This window comes from Ochotona princeps, chromosome 13 (genome assembly GCF_030435755.1).
Source record: "Ochotona princeps isolate mOchPri1 chromosome 13, mOchPri1.hap1, whole genome shotgun sequence".
Classification (NCBI taxonomy): domain Eukaryota; kingdom Metazoa; phylum Chordata; class Mammalia; order Lagomorpha; family Ochotonidae; genus Ochotona; species Ochotona princeps.
This window is the reverse complement of record NC_080844.1, coordinates 49,147,300-49,169,161: the sequence shown is the minus strand read 5'-3', so window position 1 is coordinate 49,169,161 and position 21,862 is coordinate 49,147,300. Positions and strand designations below refer to the sequence as shown.

The following is a 21,862-nucleotide window of genomic DNA, read 5'->3' as shown; positions in this document are numbered from 1 at the left end:
GGCAGGGAGAGGGGAAGGCATCACTGAGGCAAAATCAGGAGCCAAAGATGTCTCCGAAGTGTCTAATGTGGGCAGTGATGGGGGAAGAGAGGGAGGAGTCACACTGACAGATGGGGAGGCTTGAAGAGGAGCAGGTGTTAGGGATGGAGTGGGCTGGTCACCCTAAACCTGAGGCCCTGTGGAACACCCAGAAGAGGAGCTAAAAATGTGGGCTCAGTGTGAGGAAGCAAAAGGCAATTTGAGCTGGGACAACCAGATGTTTGGGAGAATAAGGATATAAAGAAAAGGCAAGCACTTGAAAGGGCAGAAATGAGTGCAGTGATCAGGGACATCAAATGGGGTAAGAAAAAACTAGGCTATCAGGACAGCTTCAGTGAGCTAAGTCATAGAGGCCAGCAAGCAGCAAAAGAAATCAGAAGAAAGTGAAGAAAATGAATCTTCTAAGACATATGACGACAGGGGAAGAGATCTGAAAGTGAGTTAAGAGAACTGGTGCAAATCCAGGGAAACAGTAATATATAAATTTGTAGAGAAGTCCCTAGGGACCCAAAACAAAGTAAATCCTATAACTTAAGCAATAAATAACATGCATTCCCACTTGTATCCTAGAGTCTAATTGCTTATAATGTCTTCTCATATCCTTAAACTAAAGATCCTACCCACAGGCAAAGATTTATCTCTGTGTACCTAGACTCTAGATTTCCCTGTCTCTAAAGTGCAATACTTTGTGCCAACACTGATAAAGACTGGGTGTCTACTTCATCTCTATATATATTTATTTCCTTGTGCGAATTATGTTTTAAAAAAGGATGAGTAGAAGCCCTCTCATTAGATGAAACAGCCAGCAAAAAGGAAACTAAATTTTACCTGGAGCTAAGAATTCTTAGCCTTGTCAGGAAATAATTTATTTTTATTAGAGAACATAAAAAGTCATTTTTAAAAATCTGTAAAGGAAAATTCATTAACTAGTCATCGTTGGCATTTATTTTAGATTCTTCCTTTTACCTAGTCAAATTATAGAAACTTTATTACAAATAACACTTACAGAGGAGTGTGTGCAGCTTACACATGAGTGAGATGGAATGAGTACCTGGAGAAACACATGGAAAAATAATGCTCCCCACTTAAGAAAAATAATTCCAGAAATGACAAAGAAACCCAAAAGCCTGAACAAATAGAATTACAAAGTGATGATTTTCCTTTGCTGTACAACACCTCCTGTCATACTTTACAACATAATCTTGACAGTAAATGGATGTAGCAAGCAATGAGAGAGATTTCAGGAGGTGAGTTTATTTTCTATAGCCACTTAATGCCTGTGCTGTTGGAGAAATAACACTCTGACAGGCTTGAAGATTCAATGTGAAGAGGGTAATACATATGTGGAGAAGCCCACAGAAACCGTTCTGTCCATTTCTTTCAACTCAACTTTCTCTACAGCACAGTATGGATCAACTTGAAAAGTAACACAGTGATGAAGAGGAAGCAGTCTGGTTTGAGATATAATAATGTCTTAAACTGAAAAGGCCACCTTACTCCAAGAGCCTGGAAATGTTACATAGGTGCTATTCTTTTCGATTACTCTTGTTAGCGAAGGAGGAGAGAGATACAGGGTAAAAAGTTTTGGAGAAGCAAATACTGCTATCTCATAGGTAAGAATCCCAAGGTCAACAGGAATCCATGGTATGACCTAAGAATCTGATTAGGATAGCCCAAGAATTACTTTTCCCCATGCAACACTTCTGTGGGGCTTGAAGACCTGTTACCACACTGAAAAAATCTTAACTAAACTGGACTACAAAATTCCTGAACACATCTAATAAGCATAATGTAAGAATTAAGACAGAGGTAAAATTGAATTCAAAGCTAGGGAGGGAGCAGGCATTATTGCCTAGTGGGCTAAACAGCAGTCTGCTGTGCCAGCATCCCATTTGAGCATAGGTTTGTATCCCAACTGCTCTACCTCTTAACCAGCTCCCATCTAACATGCCTGGAAAAATAGCAGAAGATGGGCCAAATGCTTGGGCCCCTACACCTATGTGGGAGATCTGAAAGAAGCTTCTGAATACTGGTTTGGTATGGCCCAACCCCAGGCTATTATGGCCATTTAGGGGATGAATGAGCAGTTGGAAAAATCTGTTTCTCCACCTCTTGCTCACTTGCTCGCTGTGATACTGATTTTCAAATAAGCAAATAATATTTTAAAAGCTAGGCTGAAGGAAATTAAAGGTAAGAGCATGCCTTGACTCTCCTTCTGATCCCCACCACCTGAACAAGCCTGCCCACGTCCTCTAACGGGAAGCACAATTCAGTGACACGGTGAACGATGTTGCCATTTATCCTGTCTTCTTCTATCTCTTCCAGTTATTTTCCCCAGGCTGTAAAATGAATTGAAGTGGATTTATTCTAAAGAATAACTGAAAAATTGAACAACGAGGGCCCACAAGTGTGGAGAAAAGTGAAGAAAATGAATGGATTACCATTAAAACAGTCTGAGTACTCAAACTCAAAAAGTTCTGGAAGTTAAATAAACTAGGACAAGTGATGTCTGTGTGTTTATGAATTTTGGGTGCAAGGAGTATCAAATGCAGCTTCAGGGACTCAGGCACAAAGAGTATGAGACGCACAAAGAATAGAGGATTGGGGGAGAGAAGTTAAATTGCATCACCAGGCTTCCACAACCATGATTTTTGGTCTATGTCTATAGTGCAAACCCTGAAATGATAAAAACCTAAGTGAAGCATAGCCAGCATTAACATTCCAGTCATGTATATCATACAGATTTGTATTTTGGGGAAACGTGCTAGAAATTTAGATAAATATGGAGTGTTTGATGGATTGAAGGTCTTAAGTACGATTGTCTTCCAATTTATTTCTCTTCTAACCCTCCACAAGGGCCAACCAAGCTCTTCAAACATTGTGCAATGGTGTGTATAATAACACCATTTAGAGATAAAGCATGCAATTCTATTATAAAGAGAATCTATCTTATGCAACAGAGACTCATTAGCTGTCCAATGTATATTGTCTCCATAAGCCAGCAGTGGCAGAACCAGCTGCCTTATAATACATATCCTGTCCTTCTTCATTAAGCCACATCCATTTCTCGTTAAACCCAGGCAATTAATTTGTCACTTGGTTAGAGGCGCCATATGTCAACGAAACATCATAAGGACATCATAAAGAGTTTATTACTTTCCCACCAACAGAAGATTGCATCTTCAGGTTAGCATGTCTTACTTATTCAGAGCATGTTCATAATGCCCATCAATATTACTTTGTAGAATGTCTCTCTCTTTACCTTGCTATGCTAGAACACAGCTAGATTATTAATACTGAGAGACTGGCCTTCTCCTGGGCATGTCTTGAGAGCACTAACCATACTAAGTACATCCATGAAATGATATTCTCCTCCTAGATATCCTGTTCTTACAGCTGGAAAAATTGTCAGGTATTATTATGGATTCTTTTGCTGCAAGAGTTTCTTCCATGTTATTCTGGATACCAGCACATCTCATTGTCAATATCGACTGAGCAGAATGGTAAGAAATTAATTATGATATTAGCTTCGAATAATGCTGTCATGATTTGATGACAGCCTGAACCCCAGTTGGAAACTGCAGATGCAGCATCACTCTGACTCCAGATATTTGGATTTTATCTGACACTAAATTAAAAGCCTACATTCTGAACAGTCTATGCAAATAAGGGTCGGTACTATTCTGGGTACAGTTCAGAGGAAAACACTGAGTTGCTCCCAGAACTCCTTTCCCCAGTAGGCTTTCATCATCATTGACTGTCTATGTTTAGTTTTTCGCTTTGCCTCCCTAGCTGAAAACAGAAGGTATTTCACATTCAGCATGCACCTCAGCATACCTCCTTTCTGAGCCTGCCTACTCCCCATGCCATCACTGACAATAACTGACTGAGAGAAACTAATTTACTCTGTGTTCATTTGAATCTCTGTTTGCGGAAAGGACAGTGCATCAATTCCGCCCACCCTGGAGTCACCAGTTTGCTTTTGTGAAAGTGGGAATACTTGCCTCACCCTCTGTGCTAGCAGATGCATGGCAAACAGGCAACATCCTCCTGACCACAGACACATACTTACATATGCCCATCAGAGCACAAGCCACCCACACAGATACTGGTACCAGAGACTCAAAGGAGACATCCATCACCTTATCTTTACTGTCACCTCAACCAATGGGTGGATTCAAAATAAGACTGAGTTTACAAAGTCCCATTACCAGACTTCACAGAGTATACGACAAATGTCAACTGACACCATCTGTGTCACCTCCTACAGTATTTACTCTTTATGGACCTATTCTTCCTCTCCAACTGAATGATGAGTCTTTAAGGTCAAAACCTGGACGAATGTGGCTGGGCTGAAACTTCCAACAGCAGGAACCAGAATGGGTTGAAGAGCGGAGCTGGCCCAAGGAACTGCTAGTATGCGTGAAGCCTGACACCAGGAAGGGGTCTGATGGAGGAACCTGAACAGTTCCTCTGACAGGACACTGACCGTACAAATAAACGCAGGAAGCAAGGACGTAAACAACCCAGAAGAGGCGATGGAAAGTGTCCCACTTGCATACATTGGCTCAGGTTGGGGGCGGACCAGGCTGAGTTAGCTCGCGTTATCCACTGGCAAGTCTGTGCGCTGGAGCTGTGCAGGGGTCTGGCCAGGTTCGGTTGCGGTAATAAAAAAAAAGTATACAATACAAAATGCCAAGGCAAGGCTGCCTGTGCCGGTTAGGAATGCAGCACCCAACCAGCACAACTCCCACTGGTTTAAGTGAAGGATCAGTGTGTGATGGCCAGAACCAGGATGGGCTGCAGTACTCATTGGTTCCAGTGGAGGTCGGGGCTGAGAATAGAACCAACCCAGCAGTTGCAACCACCAGCTGATAGGGGTGATGGATTGTGGCGGGCACTGTGCTTACTAGTACATGTAGGAACCTGGTCTGGGAACACCTCAAAGTTTCTTTGGGAACTCCCTTAATCATAATGGAGGAATCAGAACATTAACCAAGAAAAGATGGAAGGGCCCAGCGGCGTGGCCTAGCGGCTAAAGTCCTCGCCTTGAACGCACCGGGATCCCATATGGGCGCCGGTTCTAATCCCGGCAGCTCCGCTTCCCATCCAGCTCCCTGCTTGCGGCCTGGGAAAAGCAGTCGAGGACGGCCCAATGCATTGGGACACTGCACCCGCGTGGGAGACCCGGGAGAGGTTCCTGGTTCCCGGCTTCGGATCAGCGCGCATCGGCCCGTTGCAGCTCACTTGGGGAGTGAATCATCGGACAGAAGATCTTCCTCTCTGTCTCTCCTCCTCTGTGTATATCTGGCTGTAATAAAATGAATAAATCTTTAAAAAAAAAAAAGAAAAGAAAAGACGGAAGATGGAATAGATCAATCAACCACCTCAGTTATATGTTGGCAGCAAAATACTGGACAAGGGGAGATGCTATGATGGTCTAAATCAAATCAGTCAGTGGAGTCTGCACCAGTCTCATCATACCTGGATTGTTGCTGATGATATGTTGGAGCTTCTAGTTGATCGGGATGGCGCTCTGCTGGCTCTGCCTTCGGACCTGAGAGGGCCTCCCTAGGAGGTCGTTGAATTTGGACAATGGAATACTGGACTCTGTGTGTGGTGTATGCTTGCAATGAGGGAGTCCCAGCGGAGCTTGGGCTGTGGCTGTGCATCAGTATGGAGGGGTCCACTGGGGGGGGGAGGGCTTGGGGTGAAGGGGGGAGAATCCCAGTACCTATGAAATTGTGTCGCGTAATACATTGTAATTAATGGGAAAAAATAATAAAATTAAAACATAAAAAAAAAACTAAAAAAAAAAAACCTGGACGAATGAATGGACGGTGGGTGGATGGAGAGAAACAAATACATTCTACCTGCTTTTGTATTCTGCTCATTCTAAACATTTAATGATCTTGTTGACTGAAATTAGACTGACAACAAGTTGTGTCCAACATATTTTAGTAGCAAACATCAATTAAGGCGCAAATATATCTGCGCTGGGAACTTTTACTTGAAGTAGAGCGTTGCATAACACCTTTCAGTTATTAGGGTTTATGTAATTCACCCCAAGAGCAGGTACTATAAGCTTCATAACCTTAAGCTAAAATTTTCCTTGTGCATATTGCATATAACTAGGAAGTCACTTCTGGCATCACACTGATGTCTTAGTAAAATGTTTATTAAAGTTTTCTGATAGTTCAAGAGGTTTCGTTCTTTTGATTTGTAACATTTGCAACTGCATTCTAATTAGTTAGCTCTGAAAACACTGCTTCTATGTGCACATGCAAGTATAACTCTCACACTATAAATTTCAAGTAAATAATGTGCTTTTTTTGCTAAATTTATCTTGAATTTTTAAATTTTATGGTACAATTTCATAGAGACTGGGATTTCCGCCCCCCTCCAAGATCCCACCCCATCCCCAGCAGATTAAATAACAGACTGATGGAATCATGACTCCTTATGAAGGACTGTACGATTGTAGCAATATGGGGGGGGAAATGTATTGACTTTTTAAACAGCTTCATTATGCACAGAGATTCTAATTGCATTTATAACTCTCTTCAAGAATTTTTAAAACATATTTTTGTCTCTCCACTTGCTTTTGGTCTTTTTTCTGTCTTCCCAACTCCATCCATAATTCTTAAGAAAAAACTAAAGCCAGATTTGAAGTTTTAAGCAAAATTACTTTCCTCTCTAAATAAACACAACCCTGGAATACTGTCTAATTTATCTGGAAATACCTGCTTTCATTAGTGGGAATATAAATTACAAAGTCTGTAAACATATTACATTTCTCTCTAGCTTTAGAAAAGGAAAAATAATGGCTAATACCCTGGGGTTTTCTTGTTTATTGGCTTTATAAGAAAATGTCAGCGCAACTGAACTCTGGACCCATCTTGTTTATGATGTCATGAAGTGGTAAAGCCCCCTGGAGAGAGTGGGAGATGCTGGAATTGGGGATGAAACAGAATTACACCGCCAAGTTTCCCATGAGCGGAAACACTAGTCGCTTACACAGTGGTTCACAGCCTCAGCTGTAGATGATTAAGGGTTTTATGAGGCATGTGAGAAATTTGCATGAACTAACCTTCGCCATTTTTTGTAACAACAGAAAAAGTGTTTCTGGGATTCTCTGACACAAGCAAAATTTCTTGAGGATCTTCTTGCAAGTGTTCTTATTTCTAAAATGAAAACATATGTTTGTGAAAATCTGTAAAAAGCATACAATTTTCTCAGCTAGCCTGAAATTTGTCGCCAAGACAATTTGCTTGCCTTATCTTTGCACCTTGCCTTGCAATTTAACATGTGAGAAATCTGCTCATATTAAATACTAATGTTGTTGACATTTTTTAAAGCTTTTAATAAAATAGGTCCTGAGGGAGTTAAGTCAACTAGTATTTAGTTAGCACTAGTTCTATGCAAATGATTGTGCCAGGTTTATACAGAAATAGGAAAGCCCAGAACTTCAACGAGCTTATTATCAACTGAAGGGAAAAACAAAGAATTAAGTCATTATGAAATAGGCAGAGTAATGCCATGTCTCAAGACAGGTACAAGGAAGAGCAGGTAGCAGGCAAATAGGTTCGAATAGGGGTATCTATTTGTTGGGCCATACACAGGGAACTTTCTCAGATGTATCTTGATGGGAGTATCAGTAGCAGTCACAATATTTACATGTATGGACCAGAATCATTATTATCAAAGGACAATTTTAACAGGTAAAAGTCACCTGTAAATGATGTCCATCTCTATGATGGTATGTAGGGATGTTTCAACCTATACAAATCAAAAAATATGATACATCACATTAACAAATTGAAAAAAAGTTGTAAGATTATCTTAATAGATGCAAAGAATGCATTTGCTAAAATGCAACAATCCTTCATGATAAAAACCTTAAGCAAATGACTATAGAAGGGACATTCCTCAACACAATCATGGCAGTATTTGACAAATACACAGCCAGCATCAATCAGAATGTGAAAAAGTTGGAGACATTTCTACTAAGATCCAAAACCAGACAAAGATGCCCACTTTCATCATTGCTATTCAACGTAGTTCTAGAAGCTTTAGCCAGAGACATTAGGCAAGAAAAAGGAAATAAAGGGGATACAAATGGAAATAGGGAAGTCAAATTAACCCTGTTCGCAGATGACATAATCTTATATATATGGGGACCAAAAGACTCCCCCCGCCTAAGAGACTACTGGATATAAAAGCAAGACTCAGAGCCTAGCACCATAGCCTAGTGACTAACGTCCTCACCTTGCATGCACTGGGATCCCATATGGGGCTGGTTCATGTCCCAGATGCTCCACTTCCCATTCAGCTCCCTGCTTGCAGCCTGGGAAAGCAGTAGAGAATGACCCAAAGCCTTGGGACCCTGCATCCATGTAAGACACCCAGAAGAAGCTCCTGGATGGCTCCTGGCTTCAGATTAGCTCAGCTCTGGCTGTTAGGGCCACTTGTGCGGGGGAGGCAGTGAACCAGCAGATGGAAGATCTTTCTCTCTCCTTCTCTCTGTAAATATGACTTTCCAATAAGATAATTAATAAATAAATAAATCTTTTTTAAAAATAAAAAATAACAGCAACACTAAAATTCAATAGCCTCTGTATACACAAATAACACCGTGAATGCAGAAGAACCTTTAAGATTGGTAACCAATATCTTCTCACAATTATACTTGTGAAAGACACGAAATCTGTACTCTATATTAATAAAAACTTTTTACACAAAAGGAAGTTTCTAAAATGAATCTGAAGAGGAATTTGCTTGAAGAATTTGATAGTTATTGATGACAGCTTTTGTTGTGCATCTTACTGATAAATAATTTCCCTCTTCTTTTTTGGTTTTACTAGTTACGAAGGTTTGGATATCAGTCTTTTAAACTGGATGGTTAGAGTCAGATCATAAGGTGGACAGGACACGAGAATCATGGATTTCAAAGATTCATTAATAAGAATCAGAGGACTAGAGATGTAGAGGTGAATTACTGCCCCCAATGAAACTGCGTTCCTGTGATATTTTTAACTTGATTGGCTTTTCAAAACCTTTTTCCCCCTATTCATGGTGATCAGAGCCATTTAAATACACAATGGAATTGTGGTTTGCATCTTTTGGCAAAAAAAGCAGGGAATATAATCTGGAGCAATGTCCTTAGCATGAGTCAGTGTAAGGAGATGGTAAACATTTCAAAGCATAAAAGAGATTCACCTCTAAATTTAAGGAAAACAACATAGGAGTTTAAAAACAAGAAGGTTTCAAGTTGGCTATTACCATTTGGCTTTGAAAATGTAAACTTTTTTGAAAACTGAAGTAGTGGCAGGTGTTTTGCTTCCCAGTTAAGATGCCCATATCCCACAGCTGAGTACTTTGGTTTAAGTTCTAGTTCTAGCTCCTTACTCTGATAATCCTGATAATTCCTGATAATACAGATCTTGGCAGACAGCTGAGAAGGCTCAAGTCATTAGGTTCCTGTCATCCACACAGGAGACCTGGATTGAGTTTCTACCATGTGGCTTTCGCCCGGCCCTACACTACATCAGAGACGGCATATGGAAAGCAAACCAGCAAATGGGAGTTCTCTCTCCATCCTCTGCTTCTCAAATTAACAAAAACCGAAATAAAAGTGTCCAATTTCATAATAAATCAAGAAAACTATTTTAATGAGGATTTTTTTCCTTGAACCATTCATCTAATGTGCACAAAGCTTTCTTCACAAGATTTGTTTAAATTTCAATAACATACTATTAGAAAATCAATGAATACCAATTAAAATAATTGGAGTTATCTAATATAAATGACAATACTACAATAAACTGACTTCCTTCACATGTCTGACTTCTTTGGCACAATTTTCTCTTAAACTTTTGGTATATAACAATCATGTAAAGACTATAAGCAGCATTTATAGCTATACAGTGTAGCAATAAAATAAATGCTTATGATGACTTATAATGACTTCATGTCCCAACTGATGAAACAGAACCAAGAATGAACAAGACCAAGAAATCACACAAGACCAAAATCCCTTCCCCACTCCTCCCTATTCCCACACAACTGCTGCCATCATCCTGGGTGAGCACCATTCTGAACCCTGCTACCATCACTCCCTGGACTGTTTTCATATAGTTCAATCACCTATCTAGTCTTTGCTATCTATAGTATTTACTATATAAAAATATATCTGATTTCCTTTGGCTCACTTGTTTTACTCAATATGATTGCTCTAAGATGTGCTGAGTCATAAATCTTATGGTTTCTCTGCATTTCTGTTCATGTGGTTGCCTTGATTCTCCATTGAGTGAGGATTTCACAATTTATCCAGTCTCCTATCAGTGGGTACCTGGATGATTTTCAGAGTTTTGTTCATATGAATAATGTGTGTCTTCCCATGTTCAGCAGTACATATCGTTTCTAGATACAGATCTAGGAGTAGAACTGATACATCTTACAAATATATGAACTGTCAACTTTACCATCTATTGTACAATTATTTTCCAAGTGTTTTAGAAAATTTCCATTGGTCTGCATTCTTGCTTAATATTGTCAGGCAATCCTAAGCAAAAAACTCAGTTAAGACATATTCAAATTCCTAAACCACTAAATTTATGGACAATATGTATTGCTTTAAAACACTAACTTTGTGGTAGTTTACAATCAAACAACAGATAACTAATATGGACATCTTTACTTTGTCCCTACTGAAATGTAAAACGATGCCTCAGTGTAGTCATTTCCTTCCTTATAAAATAAGATTGAACATTATTTTCAAGTTTGTTCACCATTTGTGCTTTCTGAGAATGTCTGTTTGCACACATTGGTTTACTCTTTCTCTACTGACGTCTTTCTCATTAATTTGCAATCACATATAAATTTTGAAAGCATAAAGATACATAGTTTGTGCCTTTGTTTATGATTTCTTTTAAGGAGCAGACATTTCTAATGTTAATGTAGTAAGACATATTCCATAATTTCTTTTATGGTTAATGTTTGTATTTTATTTAAATATCCCTACCAAATATTTCTAAATGTCTGTACAAGAAGTATTCAAAGACTTTATTCATTTCTCCAACATCATCTTGTAATCCTTTGATATTTAAAACATTGTTTGATGTCTTCATTTACCACCAGACCAGATTTACCATTGACTTTGCATGTAATTCCAGCATTTTCCTAATATTGTTTGCATTGACTTCATGGTATCTGACATTTTTTGAAAACTTAACAATTTTATTTTCCATTTGCTTTGTGTGGTGTTTTCACTATACTGTTGGATTTTAATAACATTGGACACTCATTCTAAAAAAAAGAGGTCAATGATGTTAAGAGTGGTAGGAGTCAGTGACATGATACAAGGAAGGATGTCTGAATACGGAACAATCATCAGTGACAGTTTTTTCAGTTTTTCTGTTCAATCTCATCATTTAGGAAAATTGGACAAAGAATAACAGAAAAGTGTAGAAAGAACCCACAGCAAGTGGTGTCACTTATAGAACAGCTAGCTTTAAGAGATATGTAGGAATAGTGCTAAGATCAATGTGTTTTAATAACTCATCACAACAAACCTATGAACTGATTGCTGTTATCCTAGTTCCTATACAAGAAAGTTGAGGCTCAGAAATGTAAGTTCTTTTTCACCAAAGAAATATATAAAAGGGAGCAGAACCCAAGATTTGAACCCACATAAAACATGTCATAGTAAGATTTGTGTATGTGTTATGTTTCCTTGTTCTTAGTAACTACACATACTTATTGGTGGAGTGTAATAGAGGAGTCTAATGGAAAGAAGAAGAAGGAGGAGGAGAAGGAGAAAGAGAAAGAAAGAAAGAAAGAAAGAAAGAAAGAAAGAAAGAAAGAAAGAAAGAAAGAAAGAAAGAAAGAAAAGAAAGAAAGAAAGAAAGAAAGAGAGAGAGAGAGAGAGAGAGAGAGAGAAAGAAAGAAAGAAAGAAAGAAAGAAAGAAAGAAAGAAAGAAAGAAAGAAAGAAAGAAAGAAAGAGGAAAGAAAAATGAGAAAGTAGGAATATAAGAGCATCCTGTAAGCAGCCCAATTTGACTAGTCTATAGATGAGCAAGGAAGGTTGTAAAACATTTCCTTACTAACCTAGACATATATCCAAAACACATGGAGAAAGACTCCATATGTCTTTTTTTAAGATTTATTTATTTTTATTGGAAAGACAGATGTACAGAGAGAAGAAGAGACAGAGAGGAAGATTTTCTGTCCAATGATTCACTCCCCAAGTGGCGGCAATGGCTGGAGCTGAGCCAATCCGAAGCCAGGAGCCAGCAGCCAGGAACTTCTTTCTGGGCCTCCCACATGGGTGCAGGGTCCCAAGTCTTTGGGCCATCCTCAACTGCTTTCCCAGGCCACAGGCAGGGAGCTGGATGGGAAGTGGAGCTGCCGGGATTAGAACTGGCTCCCATATGGGATCCTGGCGCATTCAAGGTGAGGACCTTAATTGTTACGCTATCGTGCCAGGCCCTGACTCCATATGTCTTGAAGAGACAGATTGATTTGCTTCCAACATGATAAGAAATAGGAAATTATTAACGGTTTCTTGGTACATAAGATAATGCTATTATATTATAATGTTATTTTTAAATGCACATGCCACCCTCAATAGATTATTTACACTTTAAAATCTAAATAACAAAACATTTCAAAGATGTCTATGTGTAGAAATTGCCACTTTTTTTTTTTCTAACACTTTGTGGAATGTCTAAAGTGCTCTTTCGAGAACCGGTGTAAGAATGTAGAGGGGACCTGAGTCAGGCTAATGTCTGGTGACGAACGGAGAAAATTAAAGTCTGGAAACAGAAATAAGAGTTTGTGGAGATGGAGCATGTGTGGTTTGCCACTCAGTGGGACATAGCAGGTGGATTGGGCGAAGCAAAGGGGAGTCAAAGTGATTGGCATCTCCAGCCTCTAGGAGCCTGAGCTCACCATGAATATGCACACTCCAGCCACAGGAGCAGCTGGCTTCAGGCAGAACATGGCGAGTTTGCTTGTAAAGAGTCAACATAATATCTCCTTAACAAATAAAAATCAAGAAATATGAGCCCAGAAAGCAGGGGCATCTTAATTCCAGCTACAGAAAGGTGGTAACTGAAGCCTTCAGAACAAATGGGATCCTTGAAGGCAGAAACATTAAAAAGTGATGTTTGAGAATACACCTTGAGGAATAGTAGCATTCAGGGAATAAGAGAAGAAAAAAGCCAGGAAAGGAGGGAGAAGCAACAGCCCAACCAGCGGCCGAGACCTGGAGAAAACACAGGAGGTAAGGACAGTGTGTATGACAGCATCCAACGTGGAGGTCACAAAGCACCAGTGTGGCCATCAGCCCACTGGAAGTATCTATTGATGTATTGACATGTTCATTCACAGAACCACACATTCTTCCTCATACATTCTTTCCCTTCATTCATTCAACAAACACAGGGTACCAGATCTATACTTATTTCAGAAATACAAAAATACACAAACAACAAAGTTCAATGTGAGATAAAAACACATAAATAAACAACTAAAGAACACTATGATAAAACATTATTCTAGAACTATAAGCACTCACAAAATGTTATGGGTGCTATGGGGCTTATATTTGGAAATTTTAGGTTAGAAACCTGTTTCCACTAAATTTTAAGAAGTGTAGATGTTCTAGAACAAGCTATAAATGAGTTTCTATAAATTCATTTCTGAGTGACTACAAATGAATCTACAGATAAATGAATGAACGAATGGTGCATCCAAGTAACTGAACAATTCCCTATTACTCCCATGAATGACCTTATTGATATCATATCAAATACTCTCAGTCAACTAGAAAAAATTTAACAGCCAAGGTGGTCCCTAAATAGCTGTGGCAATAAAGCACACCTATGCTGATCAGTATGGTAGCCATTAGACACCTACATGTTATAAAGCACTTTAATGTTGACAGTCTGAATTGATAGGAACTGTCAATACACACCAAATATTGTGAGCTTGGTACCAAGACAAGGAATATAAAACATCACATTAGTATCTTAAAATTCATTTCATGCTGAAATGATGCATCTAGAAAATTTTGGATTAAATAACACATATCATTAAAATGAACTTCAACTGATTCTCTCTGTACTTTTTATTGCGGCTACTAGAAAATTTAAAGTTACACATATGGCTCACATTATATTTTGCTGGACGGCACTAAAATAAAGCAATCTAAAGCAATATTGCTTTGGATACAAATTGTGGAAAAAGAAATATGTCCAGCTTTCACATATGCCTTCTAGAAATGCAAATCAACCACCTCTTTATATAAATAAGGGTGTGAAATTAGATGAGAGATGTGCGTGGTTATTATGTTGCACAGTAGACAACTCCAAATATTAGCCCTTAATGCAAACTTTTCCATAAAGCACTTAATAAAATCTAAGAGAATTAAGAAATTGTGTATTAAGTTTTTCATATAAAGAAGATTCATTTCCAAAAGACCAGAAGGTGAGACAATAACGTGAAAAGCAACCTTTATGAGGACATGACCTGTAGTTTTACAACTCCTTGAGTTCCAACTGTGCATGAATTATCATGGTCTCAGCTCACAATTCTTCTGCGGGCCTTGCTTACTCCCTTTTTAACACTGTCTGTCTATAAGTGGAAAGGGGTGACACTAGTGATACCTAGTACCATATGGGTCAATTACAGAGAAGTAACATGGTCAAAGAGAGCTACCAATGAGTAAGTTTACTGGTATCTCTCAACTGTTGTGAAGGTCGAAGGGGTGACTGGTACAAGGTCCACATCAGTGCTTAAAATGCCCCTTTTCTCCTATCATGCAGCTAACTTTCATATCCTTGACTTCAAAAATCCCAAGAAACCTCCTTTTTGTGTTGTCCAGCCATCTGTCTGTCACTGTAAGCATGAAATGGTAACTGTTCTGGCAAGAATGGGCACCTGCCCCGACTGAGGAGGAGGGGTTGACAGTGAGAAGGCAAAGCCAGAACCCTCTTCAGCAGACAGAATAGAAAATACATGAAGAACGAGATAAATTTCATATCACTATCTAAACCAACCAAAGCTAGAAGGTTAAAGAGGTAAAAGCACGCTGATTCTATGCATCCATAGCCTTGGGGTTGCAATGGATGACTCCACAGATGAAAAGGTCAGTTTATAGAAAATGAAATTGAGGGATGATACCAAGATATACCTTCAGTCATTTTTTCTACATAGGAGAAATTCAAGCTGTGTCAGAAAAAAAGGATTTCACAAGTCAGGGAGCAACAGCAATATTCAACATCAAAGAGGAATTGAGGCTCCTCCAAACAGGCTCCCTTTGGATGCATATCGATTTCAGAAATGCCCCTTACTAAGGAACCATTAGATAACAAGGAGATTTTGATGAGCAAGTTTGAGGGATAGCGGCTGATATGCCACAGTGGGCACGAGCATTTTTTCTTGCTTCTATTTGGTTGACATATTACACCTGAAATTCCACAGCCAGTTGAACATGCATGTCATTAATTTGAGAGCTGGCTTTGAAATGCTCCAACTTCAAGCTCCCCCTCTCAGAGTGTAGGCTGCTAACTTATCATCTCTCTCACTCCTTTGCTCTCTGCTCTTACTGGGACCTGTAGTCATCCAACCCTCCCACTCTCCTGAGCCCATTAGCCTCCTCCTGCCTTCCTTGTTTTGCTTCTCCACCTCAACTCCAGAGTCAATAATACCGGCCAGTGCCCTCCAAGGCACTGCACACTCCCTCTTCTTGGTCTGCTGCACCTGCTGTGCATGTTGCCAGCCTCTTTGTCCTCCGGTCCCCCTGCTTGGCTCTTGGGCCACCCAGTGCTGTCAGGATGCATGGAGGAACTGTACAAAATGGGATCATTGCAAATTCAGGTCCTGCACACCAATTTGTTCCCTTCCAAGGCTTACCAATTCCCTGTTGCATCTCTTGTGAACACCCAGATATCAACTCCTCAGCAGCCTCTTCACACCATCTCAGCAGATGACCTCATCTATACAGACTGTGCCTTCAGAGACTCTTTCATCACAGAACGTCAGTGCTATCTAACCCTCTCTTCTTGAGATTGCATCAGATGTCTTCATCCTCTCTCCCAGTATGCACGTGTGAGAAGACATAGGTAGACCTATGCCATGCACATGCGCAAATAAATGCTCAGTGCTGCCTGGGCTCTTGCCCTTCTCCTGTGCTTACTCATGCCTTTTATCGATCTCTCCCAAACATGCTCCAAGAGTCAAAAGGAAACCCATTACTCCACTAAGTCAGGGAGAACATCTAAGGCAAAAGGGAGCAAAAGTCTCATGTGGCTTATTCCAGGTGTCAGAATCACTTGACTCTTTTGAATGGATGTATTGGTGATCTGTAGGTGTGTGTTTTCACATGTTTGTTCACCAGTGTGTCATAGCCAAACATGCTATTGTCGTTCTCTCGCCACAGGAGCCATCATGACAGAGCTAGACCCTTGAGGGTGGGGCACATACCACTCTCAGTGCTATTTCCCTTGTCAGATGTTCACAGTAATGACCCACCACTCCCTCCATGAACTTTGGCTCCCCAGGCCTCAGTGCCACTGCTCTGTGAGTTCCAATGCACCATCAGACACGGTCAGGGGAGACCCTGCAGATAATCAGAGGCCTTCTCCCCTTCCTTTTCCTAGCATCAGGGGCAATACATGAGCTCCTGAGAGAGAAGCTGTAGAATGTGGAGCCTCTAAGTATACTTATGTACAATGTCATCCTCTAAAGAGCATGCACTATGCACACTCACACAAACATCTCTGCCTTCATCTCTACTCTTGGGAAAAGTCCAAGATGACAAAGCCACAACCAAGTTTTTATAGCTCGCAGAATTACCAAAGGGCCTTCTGGTCAACCATCCTCTACACACACACACACACACACACACACACACACACCCTACTCCCCACTCCCAGGGCAAGGGCATCCAGGACCAGATCCTCCCTCAGTCTCTACTCCACCACCACCTGCCCATTACTTCTGCCTTATGGGGAAGGGACAAAGATAGTGCCCAACCTGAACAGGATTTATAGAGAAATTCAGGACTTACAGAAAACAAAGATGGACATTCTCAGGGAGGAATCCCATTTTCAGCACAATATTAAAAATGTTTTAAGTAAATGGTAGAAATTAGTGAGTAGAAGTGCAAATCGAGTGATATAGGTAGAAGTGTTTTTGCAAAATGTAACTTGCTGGATGATTATAAGACCTTTATCATCATTCATCTCGCAGAGAAATCAAAGATCAAACATGCAAAATTGCTTCACCAGCCAGAGAAAATATACTTATATATTGTAATCATTCTATGCTATTTTGCTTCCAGCAAGATTAACAGATCATGAAAATAATGAAGAAAATTAAAATATTTTCTAATGTCTTTTGAATCCACATTTCTGAAACTGTTTATAAACTGAGAATTCTAATTAAACCCCATCCTCTTGCCTCTTTTCAGATGAATAGATTGCAATAAGCTACAAACTCCATCATTACATAGACAAGTTCCTAGTAACTGTCAATTAGACCATGAGCCTTGGAATTGAAGGCCTGAAACCATCTTTTGTCCCCTACACATCATACAAGTCCAGCCAATTCTCTCTTGCAACTTTCTGTTTCCTTCATCCCAATCTCATTAGACATCATAATTTCCCTCTAGTAGCTTGTTATTTACTCTTTTCCTTAGCTTCCCTAATTTCCTAAAACTCAACATCATTTTCACTGTTCCAACTGATTTTTTCAATAACTGGTATAAACGGTCCCTTGGCCTCTACATCCCTTTCGGTCTTTCCTCCTCATCAGTTTTACTCTGTTGTGTCCCTCACCGGTTAACAGTCTGCAGAACAAAGGCCTGGAAGAGCAGCCAATCTAGATCAAGATGTATTTCTCACAATAACTACAGGGTCCTATGCTGAGCTCTGCTGCTGGACAGCTGAGTGACCTTGACTGTGTTACTTAACCACTCTGAGTCCCAATTTTCTGCTTCTAAAATAGACCCAATGCTTGAATAATAAAAAATATATATTGTGAGGAAAATACACATGATAGCCATAACAAAAAGGACCCATCACAGGATTGAGCATACAATAATCTCAGAAGCATTCAAAACCCATAATGGCTACCATGGAAATTGTAGTCATTATCATGCCTGGAGTTCACAGTTGTCTCTGGGAACAAGTTTAATGCTCACATTTGGTATCTGAGACTCTATCATTGGTCCCCACTGTTGTTTTTCCCTATTATTCAACATTGCTATACCTTATATATGCTTACCCATTAATCAGAACTTTGACTTTTCATCTCCTCCAAGTCCAAAATACCCTTGTCACTTGCTTCCAAATACACCTCCTTAGAGGAAGCTTTCCATCACCCCACCTACAGGCTTCCATTGTGCCTTTTCCAAATCCAGACCAGAACCATAAATACGTCTTTCTACACTGCGTACCTGGCTCTGTCCTAGGTGGCCTAGGTTAGTTCTTGCACTCAACAACCCTGTGAATGATATGTTTTCACTCTCACTACTTTTCAGCCAGAAGCACTGGTGCTCCAAGAGGGTGGGCTGCTTTCCCAAGGTCAGAAAGCTGGTCATGGATAAAATTGAGACTCAAAATCAGGTCAGAGTTCCCAGCCTTGATGCATTCCTGCTCCCAACACATGTTTTTGTGAGCAATGACAAGAAGAGTAATTTTAACCCCTTGAGGCTCAGCCTCAAATACTCATTTTGTTTCCTGTACAAGAAGCCAGCTGCTATTCACCTTCCCTATTTTTACCACCTGGGTTCTTAGAGCTGCTTTAAGCAAAAAAAACACCTTCCTGGGTACCATCTTAGGCAGCGACTATGACTGCACAATTTGGCACTCAGCTTTGTCAGGATCCAGAAGAACGGAGCTGGGTGCAGATGAGAATCCTTCACTAAATGGAACCACAGAGTCACAGTCTGGATTTTCACACACTGCTCCTAGAGATCCATCTCATTCCTTTACAGACACACCTTGGGAATCTTCTCAAATAGACTACACATTTCTTGCAGGATCACTGTCTTACATGCTTGTGTGCCTCACAAACTTCTGAAGACATGAAAGATTTCTCCAAATACCTGTGAGTTCCTAATTAATCTTCAAAGCAGTGTCTCTTAATTGGGGAAGCAGAGGAAGTGAAGGAGAGAAAGCAAAGTCTCTGAAGGTATTCAAGACAGAAGGATATGAAGAGGAAATCATCTCCCCTTACATCCTATGGGAAATGTTCCTCACTGTCAGAAGTCAAAAGCAAACTGGGTTAGATGGCATCACTCTAATGCTTAATATGCTACTCATTTGGAATCTGTGCCCAAGCGACTGTGTGTCAAGAACCCAGAGAAGGTCTTCTGGGCATATAGGCAGCTTCCAGTTTGTCTCCTACATTAACTACACTCAGGGTAAGAAATGTACATTTTTAAATGCATGAAACATGAGCCAGACTTGACACCCATCTATCAGAGCTGTTTTCAGACTAATAAAATCAGCACTGCCGTTATAAGGAGAGAGAACTTGATGACCCACTGGAGGGTTCTTCCAATCTAAATGATTCTATAAATTCCCCTAAAATCATAAAAAAGGCAGATTATGGATTCATGTAGGTGTTTGCACTATAAATACAAATTAATTTCTGCTCCAGCTGCAGTTCTGCTTATCCTGGTAAGTGGCACTCCCATCCCTGAGATATTTCTGGGTAAAACACTACCACAGGAGCTAAAGATAGACAAGACTCCCCCAGGTTTTTGTTGGTAACTGTTTTCTTCTAATTTCATAAATAAATCTGTACCTTGAAATGAACAGAATTGAATCTTGCTGTTGTCCAAAAACATTTATCACTGCAAATCTGCTTTGTTTGGGGAATAAGATATAATTGTATTCAGATCCAATAACAATCTAAATGTCCCACTGAGAAATTCTTTATTGAAAATGTTTTGTTTGGACTCTAAGTAATCTATTTATTTCCTTTTTCAGTTACTAGTCATATTATTACTACTCATTTTTACTTTAAAAAACCCTAAATGCTACTCTTCTAAAAAGCTTGACTAGTCTCTGATATCAGAAACGGGCTTTTCTGCTTCTTTATTCCTTTTAGCCAACTTAATTCTTAATAACTCTTATAGGAGAGAAAAATTAACTTTCTGTAAATATTCCCTCACCTGGAAAATAATCATTGTTCACATTTGAAAGATTAATTACAATGAATGCATTTTGTGTCTTCCACCTGCTTGCTCTGATTCAGTATGAAGTCAGAGACCAAAATAGAAATGAACCAATGGAGGCGGATCCTGTTTCCAAATGTACCAAGTAAAAATGCGCACACCCCTGGGGAAATGTGCTCACTTCTGACATCACAGATGTCTGTCATGAAAAAACACTATGTCCTGCAGCAGATCATCATCTCCCAAATTAAAGAAATAAAAAATGAAAGGTTAAGAAAAACATGTCAGCAATAAAACCCAAAGGTAGCACCAGATGCCTGGTATATTAAAAATCTTATCTGACAAAAGATTTTTAAGGGGGGGGGGAAAGGGTACCATCAGATTGCATAAATGCCTAGTGTTTCTACTCAAATTTGCCAAAAAAAAAAAAAAGGTGATGATGACACATCATCACAAAAATAGTCCCTTGCATCTATGATCCTGGACAGCCCACTCCTACATTTAGCCTAGGTTTGGTCATGTGACTTGCTTTGGCCAGCGGGACATAAACAAATACTACACAAATGGATACTCAGAAAGGGTTTGTGCTTTGGGACTTACTGTTTCTTGATGATCATGGCAAACTTTAGTATGGGACTAACCTATGGAAATCAAGCTGGGCTAGCCCAATAGAGAGAGACAGGGTTGGTGATTCCCATTACTCAGTCATCCGCCAGCACCAGCACTGGTATGTGAGTGATATTCACAGAACAGCTCTTGGCCAATCCAACAGCTGGCTGTAAAAACATGAGTGAGTCCAGGCAAGTACAAAAAGAGAATAAGCCAGACCTGTGCAGCCCACATTGTCAACTGACAGAATCACAACCCAATAGATAATTATTGTTTTAAACTATAAGCTGTAGTGTGGTTATTATCAGGAAGACTAACTGATATAGGGATCATCACAAAACCTCTCACAAGTGCCAGAATTCATGAGCTAGCCCACCGTAGCAGGAAAGTGAGAGCCTGACTAAAAGTGGACAGCTCTGCGCAATGTTTTCCAAGAGTTTGTCTATTCAGTGTTGAGGAGAACCAAGATATTCATAACCTACTGTTTTGTAGTCTCTTATAATACCTAAAACTAAAGTGCAATGCCATGGTAATCATAACTAACATTCACTAAATGCAAACATAGAGCAATGTGCTTGATAAAGATGACCTTGTTTAATTCACCAAAAGTCCTATCTTTCATGTGAAAGGTTATTGCTATCTGTATTTCTCAAATAAAGAACTGAGGCTCAAAATTAAAGTAAGTTGCCCAAGGACACACAGCATTATGAGTGAGCTTAGGTTCAGAAGTAATGATGGGCTCAAGTCACATCTCTTTTTTTTAGCTTATTCATTTATTTATTCGAATGGCAGAATAACAGAGAGAGAAGCCTGGACAGGAAGAGGTGCTGATTCTCTATCCACTGGTTAATTCCCCAAAAGCTTCTAATAATGAGGTTTTGACCAAGCCAAAGCCAGAAGCCAGGAACTCCATCCAGGGTTCCTACATGGATGACCAAGGGCCTAGGCACTAGGGCCATTAGCCACTGTCTTCCCAGGCATTACTAGCAGGGGGCTGGATCGGAAACATAGCAACTAGGACT

General features: G+C 39.9%; 1 protein-coding gene across 1 annotated transcript in view; it reads right to left on the bottom strand.

The window, feature by feature from the left end:
• CFAP58 (cilia and flagella associated protein 58) overlaps positions 1-21,862 on the bottom strand; it is a 100,478-nt gene that overhangs the window by 7,935 nt on the left and 70,681 nt on the right. The gene's annotated exons all lie outside the window — the stretch shown is intronic.